The sequence below is a fragment of the Ornithodoros turicata genome, chromosome 3, assembly GCF_037126465.1.
Source record: "Ornithodoros turicata isolate Travis chromosome 3, ASM3712646v1, whole genome shotgun sequence".
Classification (NCBI taxonomy): domain Eukaryota; kingdom Metazoa; phylum Arthropoda; class Arachnida; order Ixodida; family Argasidae; genus Ornithodoros; species Ornithodoros turicata.
In genome coordinates this window covers 36,424,929-36,438,395 of record NC_088203.1, presented here as the reverse complement: position 1 = coordinate 36,438,395, position 13,467 = coordinate 36,424,929, and the positions used below count along the sequence as shown (strand labels likewise).

At 45.3% G+C, this 13,467-nt stretch overlaps 1 long non-coding RNA gene across 1 annotated transcript; it reads right to left on the bottom strand.

Annotated features, from left to right (window-relative positions):
- Positions 1–8,226: 8,226 nt before the first annotated feature.
- On the bottom strand, positions 8,227–9,206 carry LOC135386868 (uncharacterized). The gene is made up of 2 exons (XR_010420680.1): positions 8,742–9,206; positions 8,227–8,402 (listed from the first exon to the last, which is right to left on the bottom strand). It is a non-coding gene; the product is annotated as an uncharacterized LOC135386868 (long non-coding RNA).
- Positions 9,207–13,467: the final 4,261 nt, after the last annotated feature.

Genomic DNA, 13,467 nt, shown 5'->3' with positions numbered 1-13,467 from the left:
CCTGTGCTTAGGTTCTTAGCGTAGGCTTTTAGCGATATTGAGTGTTCTTACTTTCGATTCACTGAAAAGTAAAAAAAATGTTGGTTTCTAAAAGAATACAGCATGTGTAGTAATATACAGGGTGTGTGCAGGTAAATTGCAGTCGCTCTCAAGTACATGTGGAAATGCCACGACACACATCCTGTACTGTGACCGGATACCTTTTTGCCTAAACTATATTTTATGTACATCTGCGTAGACAATGTGGATATACTGCGTATCGCCAGTTTGCAAGGTGTTTTTACCACAAGCTTGGGAAAAAAAAGAGCATGGTCATCCCATCCTGTGCAGTGAACAGGATCTGGTGAGCTTTCCACACAGAAACTGCCACAGGCTTCTAGCACCCAACATCCCAACTGGAGGTACTGCTTGCGACATACTTGTTTGATATCTCCAGCCCCCGTAAAAGCGGGTTACCGAACCAAGTTGCTGTGCTACCGTCGCCTTCGCCTCACTTCCGTTCCCCTGGTGGCGGCGGGGCTGCGCAGCGCTACCAGACGGGAGAGATGGCGATCCGATAACCGCGCATCGTCTGCTAGCTCCAAATGCGTCAACGGGGCAGCGCTTTCTTCGGAATGCGGAGTGCGGATGCGTGGACCAATGAATGGTCAGAACACCTCAGGGATAACACATCGGGAACAATCGAGAAAGTGTTGATAAGATTATCAACACTTTCTCGATTGTTCCTAAGGTGTTCCTCCGCCCTCTGCGCTTCCCTGCCCAGGCGAATGAGCGCAGTGATTGCGAGTGGAGGGGCACCAACGCGTTACTGAGGTCCAGTGTTCCACAGCGTTTCTTTGCCTCATTTTGTATAAATGTATTATTTCTTTTTTTTAATCCTAGCCAGCAAGCGCGCCTTTCTTGCTTCACATAACACCAGTAAATAAAATGAGGTAATCCCACGCTTGTGCCAGTTTCACGGAGCAGCTGTTGTCCCTTGCATTACTGTGACACCTTTCACAAAAAGTCGACGACCGCAGGAACTGCTCAAATGTGGCCTAATCCCGGTGTACTTATGTTTCAAAAACAGTAAACAGGAACAAAAGGAAACAGGTTACAATTCCCACTGCACTCAACATTCCGAGGAAAGCGCTGCCCCGTTGACGCATTTGGAGGTAGCAGACGACGCGCGGTTATCGGATCGCCATCTCTCCCGTCTGGTGGCGCTGCGCAGCACCGCCGCCACCAGGGGAACGGAAGTGAGGCGAAGGCGACGGTAGCACAGCAACTTGGTTCGGTAACCCGCTTTTACGGGGGCTGGAGATATCAAATAAGTATGTCGCAAGCAGTACCTCTTCGCACAGCTCGTCTATCGCCTTTAAAATAATTCAGCATCTGTATCTAGGATGACTTATAGCGCTCAGGATGATGCATCGTTCATGAGTTCAATATGTTCTGTTGAAACACAACACTAGTCCTTTTTAATGAGTCTTGTGGAATGATAGATGAGCACTCCTTTCGTTACATTGTGTACCGTTGCTACACTGACCAATTTCTTGAGCAAGACTGATGAACAAATGAAAAGCAGAGTCTGTCTTTCAAATATGCATGTTCCTTGTAACTTCTGCGTCTGTTAAGTGACCCATGTTGATGTCCCCCCTCATGTAATGCCCGCAAGGGCCTTTGAGGTATATTCATGAATAAATAAATATCAAAAGCAGAAAAAGATGTAACATCTATTGTAATACCTATCCTCTCTGTGTGAATGATACATAAGCATTCTCAGAAGGTATGTTGTCACACTTTGCCTCATTGTGCCTAAAGCCTAATTCCACCTCTTACATCATCTTGACATCCTCAACCTCCAAAGCTGTACAAGGCTAAAGTAATCAGGTACTACATAAAAAAAGGGGGAAGGAAGAAATTAAAAGCTGACACATCTAAAATTCAAAGGAACCCTGGTGCTTTCTCAGGGTTACTCATGTCTCAGTCCTGGATTAGATCCCCATCGAAAACAGCTTTTCTGAGCCTCAGTGATTGATTCCCTTGATTGCCCTGACTGTGAGGCAATACTCATCGGTTTGGTGGCAAGTGGGCTTGCGTCTGATAGTGCGGTGTGGAATAAAGGGAGCAAGGAACATCTCTCTACGGTCTTAAGAAGGATATCAACATAACCTGTCAAGGCATAGCATTTCATATTGCTTTCAGTAAGTACAACACTGCTCATAGAAGTTGCGACCATTCAAGTCGGGAAAACATGGTGAAGTTACCTCAGGCAGTGCATCCAGAACTGGGAGTCAGGTTCATAGAGAGCACCTTATGAGAAGAACAGCGACAGTGCCCAGTGAAGACACTCCAGGAATTTTGTGCAGGTTTAGGGAGTCACGCCTTTTAACTGTTTTGATGGAGAGCAGGGTGTGTGTAACACTGACCTCTGGTGTTTGAGTTGTTGTTATCTAGAATCAGGTAGCCGTGTTCTAGTAATCTGGAAAAGCCTTAGCTCTCTTGCAGGAAATTGCTAATGAATCTGGGTGTCTTCTGTGGAAACAGGTTGCAACTGTCTTTCTATCCACCCTTCTTAGTTGCCCTAGCAAAAGCAAATATGTAATGCTGCACACAATATCTAATGCTAGCACACTAATTGCTTTGACTGTTCTCACTTCTGAAATGGAGCTACCTCGTGCATACGCTGTGCCATGTCGGCAAGAACAGAAATCAGATTGCTTTTACTTTCGAAATTGGCCCTTCAGTGCTTCATGTGACTGCAAGAATGGTGTCCCCTAAACAATAGGCAATAAGAATGATTTCTACAATATAATGAGCTTTGTAAAACAACAACTTTATTTGAAAATATATTCCAAATGCCGGGTGACGACCTCATAATGTAACATCCTTTACTGCAAACACCGCCTAACACAAAGATTAAAAACGGAGCGTAAACGTCTTGCCGCCTATCCGGGTGGCATCATCAGCACAACAGAGGCCAAAGACGAGCACATCAGCCTACTTATATAAGAGGGCGTCATACACATCCGATAGGGGGCCACAGTTTGTATTACAGGCTGATGCATCACGTCTGATAAACCAGGACTCTAAGAACTTTCTAAGGCCACATCGCTAGTTAAGTGCAAAGGTTACCGCACCATCAAAATGAAGTACATGTCCCTTAGGCCAACAAAGGTAGACTAATCCGGTCCTGGTTTGAGTAACATTAGAAGCCTTGGCAACGCCCCTTGTGTGCTCTTTTAGTCTTGTCCCACGTCTTTTGTCTGTCTCGCCAATGTAGGTGGCATCACAGTTGTTGCGGCACCTGCTGGCAACGACGAGCCCTGTCTCTGCCCTGCTCGTGCTGACTGTTCGTGCAATAATTCGTTAGTTGAGATCCGGCACTCACGCAGTAAAGTGGTTGTTGCCTTTGTCTCCTTTATTGTTGTGACTTGACTTCGCGACAATCTGGTGACCACCAGTCTATGCACTTAACTTTATATGCAAAGTCTTAATGCCTGATGGGCAGAGTGCCCTTCAAATGGCATATGAAACACCTTGGATGAAAGGAATGCACACCACTGATTTGACTCCTTCGATGTTGTTTTTGACTGTTCTCGATGAAACGTTCACTCTCTTTGTTATCAATCGTTGTGTTAAGTCGGTGTTTTCAGTAAAGGATTCTACATTATGAACCTTGTTTGAATGATGATTAGTGGTGAGCTTCATACCCTGGGCCACTACTCTAACAATTGCTTGCGGTAATGTGGTGAAATGGGGTAATGAGCTTTGTAAACAATTTACTTGGCAATATTTTACTTATCTGTCATAGGATGAAGGACCGTGTGGTGTTACATAACGGAGGGGCGTGTAATTATACAAGACCGATCACCTAAAGGCCTTGCTTCACACTAGATTAAAATGTGATGCAAATGTAACGTGACAAACGCTGCACGGTGGCGATATGATAGGTTCTCCTCACGAATTGTTGACACGGTTGCGGTTAGTCAAGAAACTGCATATCCAGTTAATGGTAGCAGGATCCTGGTGGTGGTGGTGTTGGTGGTGAAAGGGCTTGCAGGATCAAATTTTAATGAGACTATAGTTTGGCCAACAAGCGAGCATAAAGCACAGTGTCAAAAGCCCTTACAAAATAAAAAAATACTGCACCTACGTGGACCCAGAAATCAAGACAGTTTAAAATGCTATGACCGAATTATGTTAGTTTTGCCTAAATACCCTTTTCTAAAGCTATGCTGGAATTTAAAAAAAAGAAATTGATAGATCCAACATGGTTAACAACGTGCTGGTATATGATGTGCCCCATTAGTTTACAAGGAACCCTAGTGGAGCTGGTTAGTAGGTAGAAGGAGCATAGTTGACACTCTTCTGCAGACAGAAATTAGCTTGTGACCTATGCCCTTTCAAAGCACCTTTCACACAGATTAACTCATCTTCGTTTCAGCACTTCCACCTTCAAATGTTCATCGCTGTTGAGTGGTCTGTCATTCTTGTAACACATATCTTAATTGAAATGCAGGTGCATAAGGGGTGCTCTGAAAGAAAAGTGTTTGGTTTTAGTCCTCTTAATGTTTCCGAAAACAAACTTCACATTGACTATTCTTCTGAAATGAGCAACTCCAGAACGAAAGCAAAAAATATCTCTGGTCATATCATTGTATCCAACTGAAACATGGCACTTCAATTGAATAATGACAGTTAAAGATGAAGATGACGATTCAATTTTAATGGCGCATAAGCAACTCAGGCTATAGTGTGCCAAAACCATGGAAAAATTGTGACTATTAAAAATCAGACGATTAAACAATTGTTGGCATTGTGTGGCTGGTGTCGAGTTTTCCACACTAGGTGTTCAATAATATACGCTAGATATGCTATATCATCAAAAGTACAGCGATATACACACTCAATATGTGGTGGGGATATGTGAAACCAATATAACACATACTTGCATTTCGAACTTCCTTGAAAAAGGCAGTCCAGGTATGTCGGATTTGTCAGACTCGATACAAAGCCAGTAAGCACAGTGTGGAATGATTGATTCATCTTTCGAAAGCAGAGGCGCAGCACCCACGACCTTCCGTCATCTCAATGCTTCAGAGCGGCACAGCCTAGTAAGGAGCCATCAGAAGGGTCACATAAAGCATAACTGGGTTCATGAAGCGTAGGCTTTTGTGGGATACGTGAGAAACCATACGTGTTACAGAACAGCTACGAGAATCATCGGATGCACTTGCATGGTTTTGAGTGCGTAGACTTAGAACTGAAAAATAAGTGTGCTAACCTTGTTGAAATTGCTTTTCCGTCAGAACCACACGAGAGCACACTTGGTTTCTTTAGATGAAGGTACAAAGAATTCAACTTCAGCATTTGTAGTACATCATCAGGTCCTGATGCTCCTTTGATATGCAGCAGACAGAATTTCGCTGAGGCGAGTCACTGCCGTTGCGGTTCGTTGCTTCGCGGCAGAGGAAGAACAGTACGCCGCAATGATAGGTGAATCGTTCAGAATATGGCGAACAACTCCGAAACCAACCCAATGACCCGAAAAAGGCAGGATGAGCCGGGAATCACACAAGTTTGCAAGCTCGTCATATGGCAGCCATTACAGCTGACCGGATACGGAACCATAAGGAACGCAAGACAACAGAACGCAAATTGAAAATGCAATCGTAGAACCTACTACATGTGTTAAATGCAGGGTATATTTTTCTTTTTGAGACTCCGTAACAGAAACATATTAACGTATAAATGCCATTTCATTACGGGAATTGACAGGGTACTGTGTGACCACGTGACGCATTTTGAGCTAATTGTGGGTGTTGCCAGTGGCCCTCATGTTGACGTCATTTTGATGATGGATGGTGGGTGTTCTATATAAACGTATGTTTTCTCGGTTTGACGCTAGGCGTGCTGCACTCGGATGAAGTCGAATGTTTAAAATTCGAGTTTAGAGAAACTGTGGGGTTTTAATGCGTGAATTTTCGCATGAAGAGTCCTTGTTGGGTGCTTTATCGACTGCAAGTACGAAAGAGCTCCCACAACTTCTGGTCAGAGTCCCTTTAAACACAACTATTACGAGGAGCGCATGTAGCCATTATGCCGAACATAATAGATTTTTTTTCGCGGAAATCGGAGTTGGTCGAGCGATGCCACAGGGACACTTAAGCTGGAATGACCCTAAGCGGTGTTGGTCGTGGTGATCATGGACCCGCTTGCTCGTACGTCCTGGGTCGACTTCACAGGGAGCTATGTCAACATTTGTCTTAAAGCCGTCTGAGGAAAACCCATGGAAAATACCCAGACGGCACAACTAGCGCCCAGATTCGAACCGGGTTCACCTCCCAGTCTTGCCGTGGAACACAGTCTCAAGACACTGTATTGCTCAAGTGCATGGAAATGACCGTCAAGTGTCCTATCAACGCGGAGTCCCTTCAGACACGGAGGTGGTTTGTCGTGCAGTGTATAATCTCCCACGGAGAAATAAGAACGACATACTAGCAAGAGTCGCGCATAAGAAGGAGCCAATGGCTGGTACCGCGATAGGCCCCGAATGCAAGGATAGTTAGGACCACATCTAGGCACCCCTGCAGGGACACATCCCACTCCTCATCATCACTCAAACGATAAATAGTGCCACACAGGGCAAGAGATATCCCATGATAATCATGCAAGGTCGGTTACGTCCTTATACGCGCAGGTTGGGAATAGAAGAGCAGACATCTCGTCATGGCTCACAATAATCACGAAAGGAAAAGACCAGTGGGACCTTCTGCATCATGCAAAATTAATCAGTTCTGCTTTCGGTCGTTTCGTGCTGTCTGTATTTCCCCCTCATGCGCAATTAAAATATTAGAAGTGCGAAACAGTTGTTTCGCTTGCTTTGGCCGCCATCTTGATCTCACGAGACGACTCAAAAGGGGTGTCCCTTTCAGTTGTGAAGGCGCTCAGCGAGCTGCGCTCAGTTTGGCTGACAGCCACTGAAAATGCATACCTTGAAAGTGGTATCCAGTGTCGACACAATTATACAAAACATCCCGCGCACACAGTAACGAGGTATTCCACACGTACACATGCTTGATGCCACACAGTGTCGCGTCGCAAAATAGACAGTCAATGACCTGTTGCGGTCTGAGTTCTTCTGGCGACCCACGATAACGGTGGACTTCAAAATTCACTGAATTTCGGCGAAAGCGACGTCTCTGAAGCGCTAGAGAGAAATGTGTCTGAATAGGGAGTTCAATTGCAAAAAACGCAAGTGAGTAAAACCGAATAAAATGGTCATAGTAACACCGAATTTGGTTCACAATCAACACCGGCCACGAACTGATATTTGTACACTTACCTGACGGGACGCAAAACTGCAGCCGCCGCTCGAAACATACAAAAACCTGCAGCACAGCAGTCGTGGTATGAATACAAGTGAAGCTTGATCACACAGTTCTGTCACACAGCTTACCCCTTACTACGCAAAATGATATCCTCCTTTTTTCTTTCATGGCCTGCAAAAACGAGAATGAAATTAGCAGAACCAACACCGGCCACGAACTGATGCTTGTACACTTACCTGACGGGGACGCAAGACCGCAGCCACTGCTCGAAACGAACAACAAAAACCTACAGCACGGCAGTCATCGTATGATTATAAGTGAAGTTTGATGACACACTTCTATCACATAGCTTACCTGTTATGACGCAAAGTCATATCCTCCTTTGTTCTGTAATTGACGTGCGAACGCTGAGAGCCTGAGACAGTTGAAACTAGTGATGTGTCGTTCGTGGACGAACCCTTCAAATTGAACTAGTCATTCGGGTGAACTGAACGAACTAGTTCAACAACAAGCAAAACATTAGTTCCGCAGTTCAGTTCATTGGGCCTCTCAGACACACACAACATATACGCTTTGATATGCTAGTCACTGAAGCATCCGCCGGAAGCTGCCGTTTACGCAATGGTCCAGGGAAAATGGCGGGCGCCCAAACCACGTGATCTCGAAGAGCCACTCACAGCGTCCCCGAGCTGCTGCGCGGGAAAAAAGCTCAGGCCCAGTGCGCATGCGCAGACCGACCTCCTTTCCCAACCTCCTTCCCCTTCTCTGCTCGGGTTTTTCGTCTCTCCTCTCGTCCCCCCTGCCCCCACCCGACTCGTCCGTTGGTTTGTTGGGTTTGTCTTCGGCGCTTGCTGTCTTGCTGTAGAGCAACGATCATGCTGTCCCGAAGCAGACAATCAAAAAGCGATAGTGTATGACAAATCCACTTTATTTGTCCTCGAGAACTGCCTCGAAAAAGCTACAGTACATATCTTTTTACGTCTTGTAACAGGCTTCACTGGAGCTTTAGGTGCTTCGACATCCAAGGGCCGTTCAAAAGTCAATGCTGAGCTATGTGCGTCGTTGTTGCCGGTGGCTGCGGGAGAACTAAAACAAAACAAAAAATATATTGATGATCCGTAACTCTGCACGAAAATCACTGCTATGATAGGCAATCTATCTTCGTAGTTGAACGTCGAGGCATTTGTCACGAATGTTCTTAGATCACAGTAAATGAACGGCTGCGACGCGCATGAGGGGCAACTAGCATAACCACACATAATTTGATTAACGGCATATCAGAAACGTACAAGTTACGGCAATGCACTGCACAATGAAACGCCGCTAACATACCGAGTGACTCGTAAATGTTGTACGTAATACACTTAACGTGATAAACCTGCATTACTTCCTTCAGTCACAAAAAACTAATCAAACTTGTCTTACCGTTCACCTGCAGTACGTCGGAAAGAGTGCAGACTTCCTCTCTGACGATTTCTGCGTCCTTTGGAAGTGCAGGGATTCCATGTCATGTTCGTCTTCCCGCTGTTGCGATGATGAGGTGGATGTGCCATTCCGTTCTCACATTAGCAGTTCGCCACAACAATCTAAATCTAAAGCATTCAAAACCCTCAAACTACCCCGTAGCGTTTGCGTGCACAACGGTTGCAGTCCAAGAGAACACGCGTGGCCGGACAGACGCGATGTCGTTCTTTCTCCTCCGTTCGACTGCTTCCGTTGAGCGGTTCGCGCGTTCGGATGCTCGCTCCTCAGTCAAATGACTCTCGCCCAATCAGCGCGAAGGAAACTGACGCCAGTTTTTTAGACCAATGAACATCCAAATATTTATACATATAATGCGCAGCCAATGAGAGATCTTCCGAGCTGGCACGCTGGTGGCGACAATATTTTCGAGGCGGTGCGTTTCGCTTTAGAGCCGGCCAGGTCCCCCAAACTCACCTCGGAAAAGCGTGCAACGAAGAAGGCCGCCACTAGATACCCCACTGTTGCCGTTCCGGATCATTTCAGCGCGCTAAGTTTAGCGGCAAAATGTTTTGTTATTTCCGCGAATGAATCTAGTCTTGATATGTCCAAATAAAACGCGTATAACAACTTTCTCTGTCGTGTTTCACTTTTTGGTTCGTTTTTAAACGTGTTGAGCGATCGGAACGATCTAGTGCACGGCAGCGTGCATCACATCGCGTACCTGTCGTACCAGGCGCCGCAGGCGCTGCAGTCGTCCATTTCTCCTTTGGTGACTTGGCCTGGCTTGGATTGTGCTTCAAGTGGATCTTTAGCGCGCTAAAATCCACGCAAGCCAACGTCTGGTAACAATGGGGTATCTAAGGGCGGCCTCCGGCATTGCACGCATCGGGATAGGAACAAATACATGGGAAAATGGCGACCTTGGGGGACCTGGAGCCGGCGGCTGACTGAAGCTAGTCTCACGTCTGCGCCATCTATGAACGTTTTGTAAAACTAACAAAGCGCATGCGCGCAAGAAGAGGGGCGGGCGGGAGAACACCACTGTGGCCACTGTGGCCTTGAGTGGCTGTGACGCTGCGCTCTAGTGGACTGTATGAAGGTGTGAAGGTATTGAACTGGATGAACTAAAGAACTAAACGATGCCGCGGGTCGTTTTGAAGTACTCACGGGCCTGCCCCTGCCGTTGCATGTCAGAGCTTTTGCTCGTCCACTGCGCATGCGCTTGGGGAACAGCGCAGGCGGCGCGGGGAAGGAGAGCCTCAAGTGGACTGTATGAAGGTGTGAAGGAACTGGACTGGATGAACTAAAGAACTAAACGATGCCGCGGGTCGTTTTGAAGTACTCACAGGGCCTGCCGTTGCTTGTCAGAGCTTTTGCTCGTCCACAGCGCATGCGCTTGAGGAACAGCGCGGGCGGCGCGGGGAAGGAGAGCCTCAAGTGGACTGTATGAAGGTGTGAAGGAACTGGACTGGATGAACTAACGAACTAAACGATGCCGCGGGTCGTTTTGAAGTACTCGCAGGGCCTGCCGTTGCCTGTCAGAACTGTTGCTCGTCCACAGCGCATTCGCTTCAGGAAAAGCGTGGGTGGCGGTGTGCAGGGAGAGCCAGCGGAGCGGCTTTGAACGCCGTATGGAGTGAAGTATTTTGGGCAAGTGAACTATATGAACGACGAACGCTGAAGAAGAGTCATCTTTTAGATGTTTTGCGCTGATGCGCTGAACTCCCCCTGGCAGTTGTGAACTGCTAGTGGCGCCGTTATGTTCTGACTTCGGGCTGACTGCTTGTGGCTGGCACGCTCTGGATCGGTCACGCTATTTTCGCAGCAATACACTGCAAACTTCCCAATTTTTTCTTCACAACGCTAGACGTTGTACTTTTCTTCAAGCTCTCTCACATATTTGAATGAAATGAGTTGAAACTGCAGTTGCTCTATCACACTTTTGTGTTCTCAAGCTCTCAGCAAGCAGCCGTAAGTGATCAGAAAAACACGATTGTAACATTGAATGACAACGGCACCTTGCATATTGTTCTGTGCATTATACTTTTCTCGTTAAAAATATGCGTAGAAAATTCAAGCAAAATAAAAAAGCGACCTAAAAGATTGCGTTTGTTATGTTGATGTGCTCGAACCTTTGGAAAACTGAATTGCAAGATCATTTTGTTGTATCTCGCTCTTGGTCGAGCCACTTTAAAGTTTGGGACTATATATTACTGGATTGTGTTTAATTGCGAACAGGTGAACGAATGAACTATTCTTTTAGACAGTTCAGTGAAGTGAACTGAACTAAATGAACTAGTTCACAAAAGTGAACTGACTTGCCCATCACTAGTTGAAACATCTTGCAACCGTTCCAACGACATTCCTGCTAATGGCGATGACTCCTTCGTGATGAGGCGAGGGCGAGGCACGGAGGCGCAGAACCAAATGTGCAGCAAACCTGTCGCTTGCGCATGATCCTTATGTGGTCGTATAAATTGGAAGTATATTGTGTACCGAACTGGAGTATAAATAATACGAGGAACCTTCTTCTCAAAGCCATCGAAAATGTATTTAGTGGCGTTCAAGCTACTACATTTAATTAAAAGTTCAGGTCCAAATACTGCTTTGTTTAGAGAGCCGATAGCACGGACCTCTCCACCTCCCAGGAGTGGTGTACACCCAACACGGTTTTTGCAACACACCCAGAAATTGCTGATATTACCCATTCAGCTTGTCTCTCAATGCATAGAGCCACAAGTACGCCTTTTTCCTTTTCCTTTTCCTTTATTATCAATTTAAATGTAAATACAATGTAGGGATATGCCAAAAAGCGGCAAAGTAGCCGCTTGACTGGGGCATTATCCCGTATGGATGCTGTTGTGGCAGCTGCAACAGTGTAAAAATATAGAAGGAGAAAACAAACGAAATACAAGTATAAGAAAAGGTACAAAGAAGCACTGTACAATACATGTTATGCGCTGGTCAAAAATAAGCAAAAACATACATCAGTGGGTCATGTAATAACAGCCTCAGGTTGACTGGACAAATAATGCTCGCAATGAGGATCGTGAGAGTGTCTGAATACTAATATTTTGCCTATGGTAAAAATTAAATGTGCTTGGGAGAGCGTATGATAATGATTGATGACCGTAATTTGTTCGGTATAGTGGTATTTTTAACAGGTGGCTGTGACGCGAATACGGCGGAAACCACTCAAGAGGGATTAATGAGAGCATACATTCGTTGTTATGTTTAACTGCTGATAAGTAAGCCTTTAAGAGTAAGAACTTGTATAAGTGAGTTATTTTAATGAAGTTGAGAGCTGTGAATAAGTGTTGTGTGTGATGGTCGTAGGGGACGTTGGCAATGATACGTATGGCCCTCTTCTGAGTAACCAGGAGGCCCTTAACAGCGTTAGTATTAGCGGTGCCCCAGACCAACAGGCAGTACCGCAGCGTGGAAAAAATTAGTGAGTTATATACAAGTATTTTAACATGTTCTGGCAACGTATGGCGAAGGCGATTCATGATCCCAATGGGCCTAGAGATTCTGGACCTTACGTAGGATATGTGGGCGTCCCAAGATAAATTTGCAGAGAAATATACGCCTAAGACTTTGACCGACTTTACGACGTCTATGTAGTTCTCCCCCAGTCGGATATTTACAGGACAATCTGCTAATTTATTTTTGGGTCTGTAAAGTACGGCCTTAGTCTTTTTGGAATTTATTACTAAGTAATTTGCTTTGGTCCACTGGTGAATAGCTCGGAGAACAGTGTTGGCCTTAGCAATTACTTTTGCTATATCAATATCCGACACAAACACAGTGGTGTCATCGGCATAAATATAAAAATTGGCATCGCTGGCAATATTTACTATATCATTTATATACATATTAAACAGTAAAGGGCCGAGGATGCTGCCCTGTGGAACGCCAGTATGTACTTTAAGTTTGTCAGAGGAGGATGTGCCAATCGATACATACTGTTGCCGCAATGTCAAGTACGAACGAAAAAAGGAGAGGGCCACACCTCGAATCCCGTATTTTTCTAACTTGGCCAAAAGAAGTGAATGGTTGAGAGAATCGAAGGCCTTGGAAAGGTCTATATAAATCCCTAACGTGAACAGTTTGCGTTCTATATTCTGTATAATGTGCTCCTTATGATGAAGGAGAGCTATTTCTGTTGACCGAAATTTTCGGAACCCGAATTGCAAATTAGTAATGGACTGGTGCTTCTCGAAAAATTTTGTTAATCGTTTGTTCACAATGACCTCAAGCCCTTCGAGAGAATTGGAAGCAAAGATATCGGTCGGTAATTTCCAAGCACATTGGGGTTGCCACCTTTACTTAAAACAATAACCTTGGCAATTTTCATATTTGATGGGAATACGCCAGTTGCCAAGGAGAGATTATAAATGTGTACCAAAAAAGGAGCCAAAATGTCGATAACAAACTTGATAGGTCCTATCTGCAGGTCCTCATGATCTCTGGCTTTGCTGTTTTTCAAATTCACGAAGGAGGAGCAGACTTCCTCAACATTGGTAGGGAAAAGGAATACCGAATCTGCAGTATTATTTGCAATGAATTGGCAGCCTTCAGCAACGCTTGGGGTTGCCATAGGATCGTGTTGCGCTACGTTTACAAGATACTGATTAAACTGATTGCATAAACGTACACCACTTATGTGTTCCCCATCGATAATCAT